This window comes from Rousettus aegyptiacus, unplaced genomic scaffold, assembly GCF_014176215.1.
Source record: "Rousettus aegyptiacus isolate mRouAeg1 unplaced genomic scaffold, mRouAeg1.p scaffold_m13_p_5, whole genome shotgun sequence".
Taxonomy (NCBI): Eukaryota; Metazoa; Chordata; class Mammalia; order Chiroptera; family Pteropodidae; genus Rousettus; species Rousettus aegyptiacus.
The window spans coordinates 35148790-35158067 of NW_023416308.1; the positions used below are offsets into that span (position 1 = coordinate 35148790).

Here is a 9278-nt window from a genome sequence, read left to right on the forward strand (position 1 = left end):
TGGGCTTCCCGGGCAGGCAAAGCCACACCTCGCGTCTCGCGTCACTGAGACGCATCACAGCTATTGGCTTGTTACCATTGTGGCGTCATTAGAGCCCGGCTCTCCTTGGGTCTCCCTGGAGACTCGTATACAGAACCATGTGGACGAAAACCACGCGAGTTTGGAAAGGGAGGAACACAACGAGAAGTAGACAGGAATGTGACACCAGGGGGCAGACGGAAGGTATTGGGAAAGAGGAGGGAATCATGGGGAGAAGACCCAGAATTCGAGGGACGGGGCATATATATCAACTTTCAGTTTTTAGGGAGGGTCTGGGAGAGCGCCTGTTCTTTAGCCTCTTCTTTTTCTCTACTCTTAAAGACACTACTCATTTTACTAACATGATACCAGCGATTGGGAATGAACAGAAGCATAGAGTCAGTAGAAGGGATTCTCTTTGGTCTTTCAAGAAAAAAATGAGACAGAACTTGAATTTTTGCCGCTCTCATTCTTTATTTATAACCTTTCTATCCTCTCCCCAGGTGGTTAAGAAAACCACACAGCCAGGTAGATTGGTGTCAAGGCAAATCTAGGTTTTCAATTTCACCTGGACCATCAGTCCTAGAAAAATAGAGCCAGTATGCCAGGCCCCTGTCCCCTTAAGGCCCAGCTGCCTACTCTATCTGTGGGAGTGCTCTGGATTCCTTAGCTCCCTCTCCCATTCGTCACAGCTGGTGTTTCTTTCCGTTACCACTCTCCCGAAGTCCCTCACTGTCTTCTATTTCCTAGAGAAACTAGGGGCAATCAGGAGAGAAATACTTATATTTCTGCCTACAAACATACCTGAATCCATTCTTAACTTTGCTCAAGATTAGAAGAGGTGTATCTCTTCTTGTTCAGGAGCAATCTCTTCTGGATCTCAACCCTTTGTTTCCTTAGGGCCCTCATTGGATCACATTCTACAGATGGCTGTTGAAGGAGCCAGGTGCTCTTCTAGGTATTGGGGATACAGCATTGAATAAAACAGGCAAAATTCTTCAGGTAGCTTACATTCTCGTAGAAGCAGAAGAAAAATAATCAAGTAAGTGAAATATATAGTATTTTAGGTGGTAGTGATACCTATGGAGGCAAATAAAGCAGGGAGTGGGATATGGAGTGTGTAAGGTATGGTCAGAGGTGGCCTCAATGAGAAAATGACATTTGAATGACCTGAAGGAGGTGAAGGAGTGAGCCATTTGAATATCTCAGGGAAGAATGTTCTAGGTGGAGGGAACAGTAAATGCAATAGTTCTGAAGTGGGAGCATATTTACCACTTTTGAGGAAGAACCAGAAGGTCAGGGTGGCCGGAGTAAAAAGAGAGAGAGAGAGAGAGAGAGAGAGAGAGAGAGAGAGAGAGAGAGAGAGAGAGAGAGAGAGGGAGATGAGGTTAGGGAGAGATAAGGGAGGGGCTTCACCTTGTAGGGCTGGTTCTAAGGCCAATATGATGACTTTGGCTTTTATTCTGGAAGGTTTTGAGCAAAGGATGGACATGGATCTGACTGTGTCTTTTTTTAATGGAATTTTTTAGCTGCTGAATGGAGAACAGATCTGAAGAGAGCCAAACTAGAAGCAGGAGACCATTTAGGAGGTCATTGCAATCATCTGTTGATTGATGATGATGGCTTGGGTTAGTGTGGTGAGAAGTGGTTGTATTCTGGGTATATTTTGAATGTAAAGCCTACAGGGTCTGCTGTGAGAGAAAGCGGGGAGTTTTTGGCCTGAACATTGAGAAGGTGTAGGCTGTGGAAAGAGTAAGTTTTGGGGTGGTGGGAGGTCGGGAGCTTGGTTTAATACATATTAAGTTTGAGAAGTCTATCAGACACATCAAGATGTCAAGAAGGCAATTAGCCATACAAGTTTGGCAAGGTCTGGGTTGAAGATATAAAATTGAGTCATCAGCATATGGATGTTATTTAAAGCCATGAGATCAGAAGAGATCATCAAGGGAGCAAATATAAATAGAAGAGATGTATAAGGACTGAATCCTCGAGCTTTCCAATATTAATTGATTTTAGAAATGAGTAGAAACTATCAAAGAGACTGAGGAATGGCCAGCAAAGTAGAGGAAAAACAAATCCAGGTGATGGTCGTATGCTGGAAACTAAGAGAAGGAAACTTACCAAAGAGGAAATAAAGATCAATTGTGTTAAATAAGACAAGTCTGATAATTGATTTAGAAGGTTGTTGGTGACTTTGACAAGATTGGTTTTGGTGGTGGTAGGGTGAAAGTTTGATTGTGGGTGGGTTCAAGAAAGAATGAGAAGAGAGAGATGGATACAGTACTGTATAGAGAATTTTGAAGGAGTTTTGTGGTAAAGGAAGGAGAGGTATTGGGTGGGAGCTAAAAGGAGAAGTGAGGTCAAGAATATTTTTTATTTTTATTTTTATTTATTATTATTTTTCCCCCTCTTTAATCCCCCCCCCTTCAACCCCTGACTTACAGATGTTGCTGTTTCCCCTTAAGAACTGGATCTCTGAAAGTGGGGCATCTCCTCTCACACACTTGGGCTTGGTTCCCCCAGGGACTGGCTCCCCTGGAGCACTTGGGGGGCTTGGCGCACCCAGGGCCTGGCACACTGGGGTATGGTCCATGGCTCCACATGGGGTGGGAACACAGGACCTTCTGCGTGTAAAGCAGACGTGATAACTACTACACTATGAAGCCACCCCAAAAATATTTTTTAAATGGCAAAAATACCTATATGTTTGTATGCTGCTGAGAAAGACCTAGTGAGGGTGAGGATGATGATAGAGAGAGAGAAGAGTAGCTGAAGCAATGTCCTTGATGAGGTGAGAAGGGATGGGATCCAGTACAGAGTGAGGGCCTGGCTTGGTTAGGGGCACAAAGAGTTCACCTAAAGGAAGAAGAGAGAAGGTACAATATTTGGGCACAGGTGCAGAGAGGTGAATGAATGTGGTAGAAACTGGCGGAGAATTTTTCCTGGTGGCCTTTTTTCTCTCATTGGATTAGGCAGAAAGGTCAGCTGGGACTGAATCAAGGATGAAGGAGGAAGTTTGGAAATTTAGAGAGAGAGGAGGAGTTATAAACTAATCATCTAGGGCAGTGGTTCTCAAATGTATCAGAATCACCTAGAAAATCTGTGAAGGCCCATCCAGAGTTTCTGAGTCTGGAGGTCTTGGGTGGGCCTGAGAACTTGCATTTTAACCAGTTTCCAGGTGATGTTGCAGCTTCTGGTCTGGAGTCAGCCCTTTGAGAACCACTAGTGAATGGGAGAGTGAATGGACTGTGGAAATATAGTAGGGTTGCTAGGTAGCATCAAGGACCATCTGAGGTTAGAAATCATGGATTGAAAATGTCTCTGTTCAGGATTCATTCTCATCACATTCACAGTCAATGTCACAGGTTCAGAGTCCTGTGGCTTTAAAATTTTTGTTTTCTACTGACTTTTCTTTTGACATATAATAGTCTCCAAATTCTTCCCCTTTAAAAAATGAAAATCTTTAGCTTCAGTTCTAGCTCTCTCTTCTTCACAGTTCTCTTGGAAAAGTTGTGTACACTATGTTTCCCCACTTCTCCATTGTGCAGCATCCTCATGCCTCTACCTCTCAGGCATCAGGAAATCTCTCAGTCACTATGATCTCCTACTTGCTAACTCCAGTGGGCCTTTTTTTTTTTAATAGCTATAATCAGTTACTTAACCTCCTGCAAGCTCAATACCTACAATCACTTCTTTAAAGTTCTCTCCTCCTTTAGATTTCATGATACAATGCTTTTCTGGTTTTCCTCTGACAGCTCCTTCTCATTCTCTTTTTGCTCTAGTGTTCCTTTATTCTCTCTTTTTTTAAAGTGTTGCTTATAGCGTGGTGGTTGTTATGTAGTAGTCCCTCTTGTATGCATTTCACTTTCTGTGATTTGAGTTACCCGCGGTGAACTGTGGTCTGAAAATATTAAGTGGAAAATACCAGAAATAAACAATTTTTAAGTTTTAAATTGCTCACTGTTTTTAGTAGCATGATGAAATCTCATATCATCCCACTTTATTCAGCCCAGGAAATGAGTCATTCCTTTGTCCAGTATATCTACGTTGTATATGCTACATGCCTGTTAGTCATTTAGTAGCTATCTCAGTTATCAGATTGACACTTGTAGTATCGAAGTGCTTGTGTTCAAGAACCTTCGTTTTACTTAATAATGTCCCCAAACCATTCACATAACTTTTGTGACAGTATATCATTATAAGTGTTCTATTTTATTAGTTTTTTGTCTCTTACTGTGTCCGATTTATAAATTATACTATCATAAGTATATATGTATAGGAAAAAACATAATAAATAAAGAGTTTGGTACTATCTGTATTTTCAGGCATCCACTTGGGGTCCTGGAATATATCTCCAGTGGATAAGGAGGGGACTACTATATGTGCAGTTATAGATTTCTGAGATATCTTCTGGTTCCTCTGGTTACTAACTGTGAAAACCGAAACATTTAAATGTTTCTTTATATGTTAAAAAAAATGGGGTTAATAGTAGTACCTGCCTCATAGAGTTATTTGAAGATTAAATTGCTTAATCTGCATGAAATATTTACGGCAGCGTCCAGCATATACTGAGTATGTAACAACACTGATTACCTACTTATCTATCAGCTACTATGTATATAGGCTGATGATGCCAAAATCTGTATTTTCAGGTAGAACTTACTTTTGAGCGTCAGTCATAATTATTCAGCTGCCTCCTGACATGCCCTTAGATGTCCCATCAGCATCTCAACCTCAGCATTTCCAAACCTTAAAGTCAACATTTTCCACTCAGTTTGCCCCCCTTATTCCACACACCTATGAATGGCACCATCATCTATCTAATTTCCTAGCCAAAAAATTTGCTAGTTTCCAATTTCTCCCCTCCCTTAATTCTTATGAAGGTATCATATTTTATTTAAAGTATTATTTTACTTTTCAGTTATGGTTGACATTTGATATTAGTTTCAGGTGTACAACATAGTGATTAGACATTTATATAATTTATTAAGTGATCCCCCCAATTCCTCTAGCACCCATCTGACACCATACATAGTTATCACAGTGTTATAGACTACATTCTCTATGCTGTACTCTACATCCCATGACTATTTTGTAACTGCTAATTTGTACTTTTTCATTCTTTCACCTTTTTCACCCAGCTCCCTAATCCCCCTGTCCTCTGGCAAACACCAGTTCGTTCTCTGTATCTGTGAGTCTCTTTCATTTAGCTTGTTCATTTCCCTTGTTCCTTGGGTACTGACATAAGTGAAATCATATGGTATTTATCTTTCTGTGTCTGACTTATCTCGTTCAGCATTATACCGACTAGGTCCACCCACGTCATTGCAAATGGTAAGATTTCATTTTTTTATGGCTGAGTAATATTCCATTGTATATATGTACCATAACTTCTTTATCCAATCGTCGTCCATCGATGGGCACTTAGGTTGCTTCCATCTCTTGGCTACTGTGAATAACGCTGCAGTGAATCCAGGGGTGCATACATCTTTACAAATTAGTTTTTTGGATTTCTTTGAATAAATACCCAGAAGTAGAACTGCTGAGTCATAAGGTATTTCTACTTTTAATTTTCTGAGGAACCTCCATATTGTTTTCCATAGTGGCTGTGCCAATTGGCAATCCCACCAAGAGTGTACGAGGGTTCACTTTTCTCCATGTTCTCGCCAACACTTGTTGTTTTTTTTTATTTATTTATGATAGCCAATCTGACAGGTTCGAGGTGATATCTCATTGTGGTTTTAATTTGCATTTCTTGGATGATGAGTGATGTTGAGCATGTTTTCATATGTCTATTGGCCATCTGCACTTCCTCTTTGGAGAAATACCTATTCAGGTCTTTTATCCATTTTTTAACTGGATTTCGTTGTTGTCGTCGTTGAGTTGTATGAGTTCACTGTAAATTTTACCCCTTGTCAGATGTATCATAGGCAAATATCTCCTCCTGTTCAGTAGGTTGTCTTTTCATCATTTTGTTGATGGTTTCCTTTGCTGCTGAGCAAAAAAAAAAAAAAATTAGTTTGATGTAGTCCCATTTGATTATTCTTTCCCTTGCTCGAAGAGATATATCCGAAAGATTTGGCTCCCGAAAGTCAAGACCAAATTGCCTTCACGTGGGAAGACAATGGATTTTTATGGTATTACCCCAAGGCTACTTACATAGCCCACCAATTTGCCATGGGTTGGTCTGGACCAGACTGGCAACGGTGGTATGTTTTATTATATTGATGATATTGTGTTAACCTCTGCTTCTCTTACAGATTTAAAACGAGCGGTGCCAGTGCTGTTGGAGCATCTGAAAACATGTGGCTGGGTGTAAATGCAACCAAGTTTCAGGGACCTGGCTTATCTGTCAAATTCTTGGTTGTTGTCTGGTTGGGTAAGATGAAAGTTATCCCTGATGCTATAATTGATAAGATACAAGCATATTCACAACCCACTACAGTAAAAGAGTTGTAGTTATGTGGGTCTTTTGGGGTACTGGAGAGTGTTGTTTGTGCCCCACCTAACACAACTAGTATGGCTGTTGTATGGCCTGATCAAGAAGGGAAGCCACCCATACCCACTGATATGTGGAATGCAGATGAGTTCAGTAGGGGTCAGGGAGCCAAGTGGATAGCTATAGGTATGTGACCAGCTACTGACCATACCAGCTACTGACCATATTTGGTATGATATAGGTATGGGCCAAAGCAGCCAATGAGCTGACAGTTGGGCAGTGTTTTAAAGGCCTAATGTTATGGTTGCCTACGTGGAAATGGCGAAACTGGCTAGTGGGCCATAGAACTTTGTGGGGACAAGCCATGTGGCAAGATCTATGGGGAATAGGACAGGAAAAGGATGTAACTGTTTATATGTTATGGGTCATGTCCCCTTGGTAACTCCAGGAAATGACGAGGCAGATGCTCTCTCATGTGTGCAGTGACTAGAAAAGACTCCTGCCACTGACGTGGTATACTAGCTCCACAGATGATTGTGGCACGTTGGTGCCAAAACTATGTGGACAGTGAAGCAACAATGGAAACTGCCCCTGGAGTGGAGAGATATCACAGATGCTTGTGCCAAGTGTCCAGTATGCAGCTGGGATATGCTGCATCCTTGCTGCATGAAGCAGGAGCATGCACAAGTAACGAAGGGAAGGGGCCCATTGGCCATGTGGCAGATAGATTATATAGGACCACTTCCAAAAGCTCGAGGGGCATCATATACCCTTACGGCAGTAGACATGACTGCCAGGTTGTTGTTTGCATGGCACTGTGCGGCTGCATGGGCAGGCCTGACTTTTACTTGGTTCTGGGTCTGAGCTCTCCTAGAATGTGAAGCCTGCCTCCTAGTGGCATGTTGTTGTTCACTGTATTGTTGTTGTGGTATATGTGTAGAGAGTTCTGCCCTCCTGCAGCGATCATGTGCCAAGCCTCTAATAGGTGTATGGGAGGAACCCTGAAGGGGTGGAATGTATGGAGAAAGAAAGATAACTGTAGTCAGCTCCCTCGCATACCCATAGCTAACTTCCCATCAGAAGAAAACTCAGCACTTTTCTCTTTATATAACCATGTGCCCAGTATGCATGCATGGTCTTCTAACTTGGCAGTGTGCCACTATTGTTTAATTGGTATATAAAAGGTGCTGCCACCACGCAAGGGAGAGCTATGCCTTTGCTGGATAACACTGCCAACTTTAGAGGTGGGCTGTGCCCTTGCTGGAATAAAGAGCTATGTTACAGTTGCCTACAGCTCTCAGCATTTTCTTCCAACTGCCCGAGTCTTGTACCCCTTACCTCAGAACCCTGAATCTGCAACAACACACAATTCTAACAGTTGTTTTGTGGCATCTTCAGGGTTCTCTATATATAATATCATGCCATCATCATGACAGTTTTACTTCTTCCTTTCCATTAGGATGACTTTTATTTCTTTTTCTTGTCTGATTGTTGTGGCTCCAACTTCCAAAACTAAGTTGAGTAAAAGTGGTGAAAATGGACACTCTTGTCTTGTTCCTGATCTTAAAGTTAAGCCTTGAGCTTTTCACCATTGCATATGACATTAGCTGTGGTTTTGTCATATATGGCCTTTATTATGTTGAGATATGTTCCTTCTATCCCCACTTTGCTGAGAGTTTTTTTTTTTTAAACTCATATATGGATACTGTCTTTTGTCACATCTCTTACATTTCTGATTTTATGTTTTTGGGTCTCCTCTCTTTTTCTCTTGATGCGTTTGGTAAAAGGTTTATCCATTTTATTTATCTTTTCAAAGAACCAGCTCTTGGTTTCATTGATCTTTCGTATTGTTTTTCTGGACTCTATTTCATTTATTTCTACTCTGATCTTTATCGTTTCCTTCCTTCTATTCACTTGGATTTTGTTTGCTGTTCTTTTTCTAGTTTTTTTTTAATGGTGTGTTAAAGTTTAAAAAGACTTCTTTAAGAAGAAAAAATTATAAATATGAGTAATAAAATGGCAACAACTACATACAATAATAAACTCAAAATGGTTTACAGACTTAAATGTAAGACCCGAAACAAAACTTCTAGAAGAAAATATAGACAGTAAACCCTCTGATATTGCTCTTAGTAATATTCTTTTGGATATATCACTCAAGCAAGGGAAAGAATAATCAAATGGGACTACATCAAACTAATTTTTTTTTTTTTGCTCAGCAGCAAAGGAAACCATCAACAAAATGATGAAAAGACAACCTACTGAACAGGAGGAGATATTTGCCTATGATACATCTGACAAGGGGTAAAATTTACAGTGAACTCATACAACTCAACGACGACAACAACGAAATCCAGTTAAAAAATGGATAAAAGACCTGAATAGGTATTTCTCCAAAGAGGAAGTGCAGATGGCCAATAGACATATGAAAACATGCTCAACATCACTCATCATCCAAGAAATGCAAATTAAAACCACAATGAGATATCACCTCGAACCTGTCAGATTGGCTATCATAAATAAATAAAAAAAAACAACAAGTGTTGGCGAGAACATGGAGAAAAGTGAACCCTCGTACACTCTTGGTGGGATTGCCAATTGGCACAGCCACTATGGAAAACAATATGGAGGTTCCTCAGAAAATTAAAAGTAGAAATACCTTATGACTCAGCAGTTCTACTTCTGGGTATTTATTCAAAGAAATCCAAAAAACTAATTTGTAAAGATGTATGCACCCCTGGATTCACTGCAGCGTTATTCACAGTAGCCAAGAGATGGAAGCAACCTAAGTGCCCATCGATGGACGACGATTGGATAAAGA

The 9278-nt window shown here is 40.7% G+C and overlaps 1 long non-coding RNA gene across 2 annotated transcripts; it reads left to right on the forward strand.

Moving 5' to 3' along the window:
* The first annotated feature begins 13 nt into the window (after positions 1-13).
* On the forward strand, positions 14-8732 carry LOC118602908. 2 transcript variants are annotated; one of them, XR_004950975.1, is made up of 3 exons: positions 14-222; positions 6279-6397; positions 8677-8732. It is a non-coding gene; the product is annotated as an uncharacterized LOC118602908 (long non-coding RNA). The 2 variants fall into 2 exon arrangements; XR_004950974.1 differs by having other exon boundaries at positions 8680-8727.
* The last annotated feature ends 546 nt before the right edge of the window (positions 8733-9278 follow it).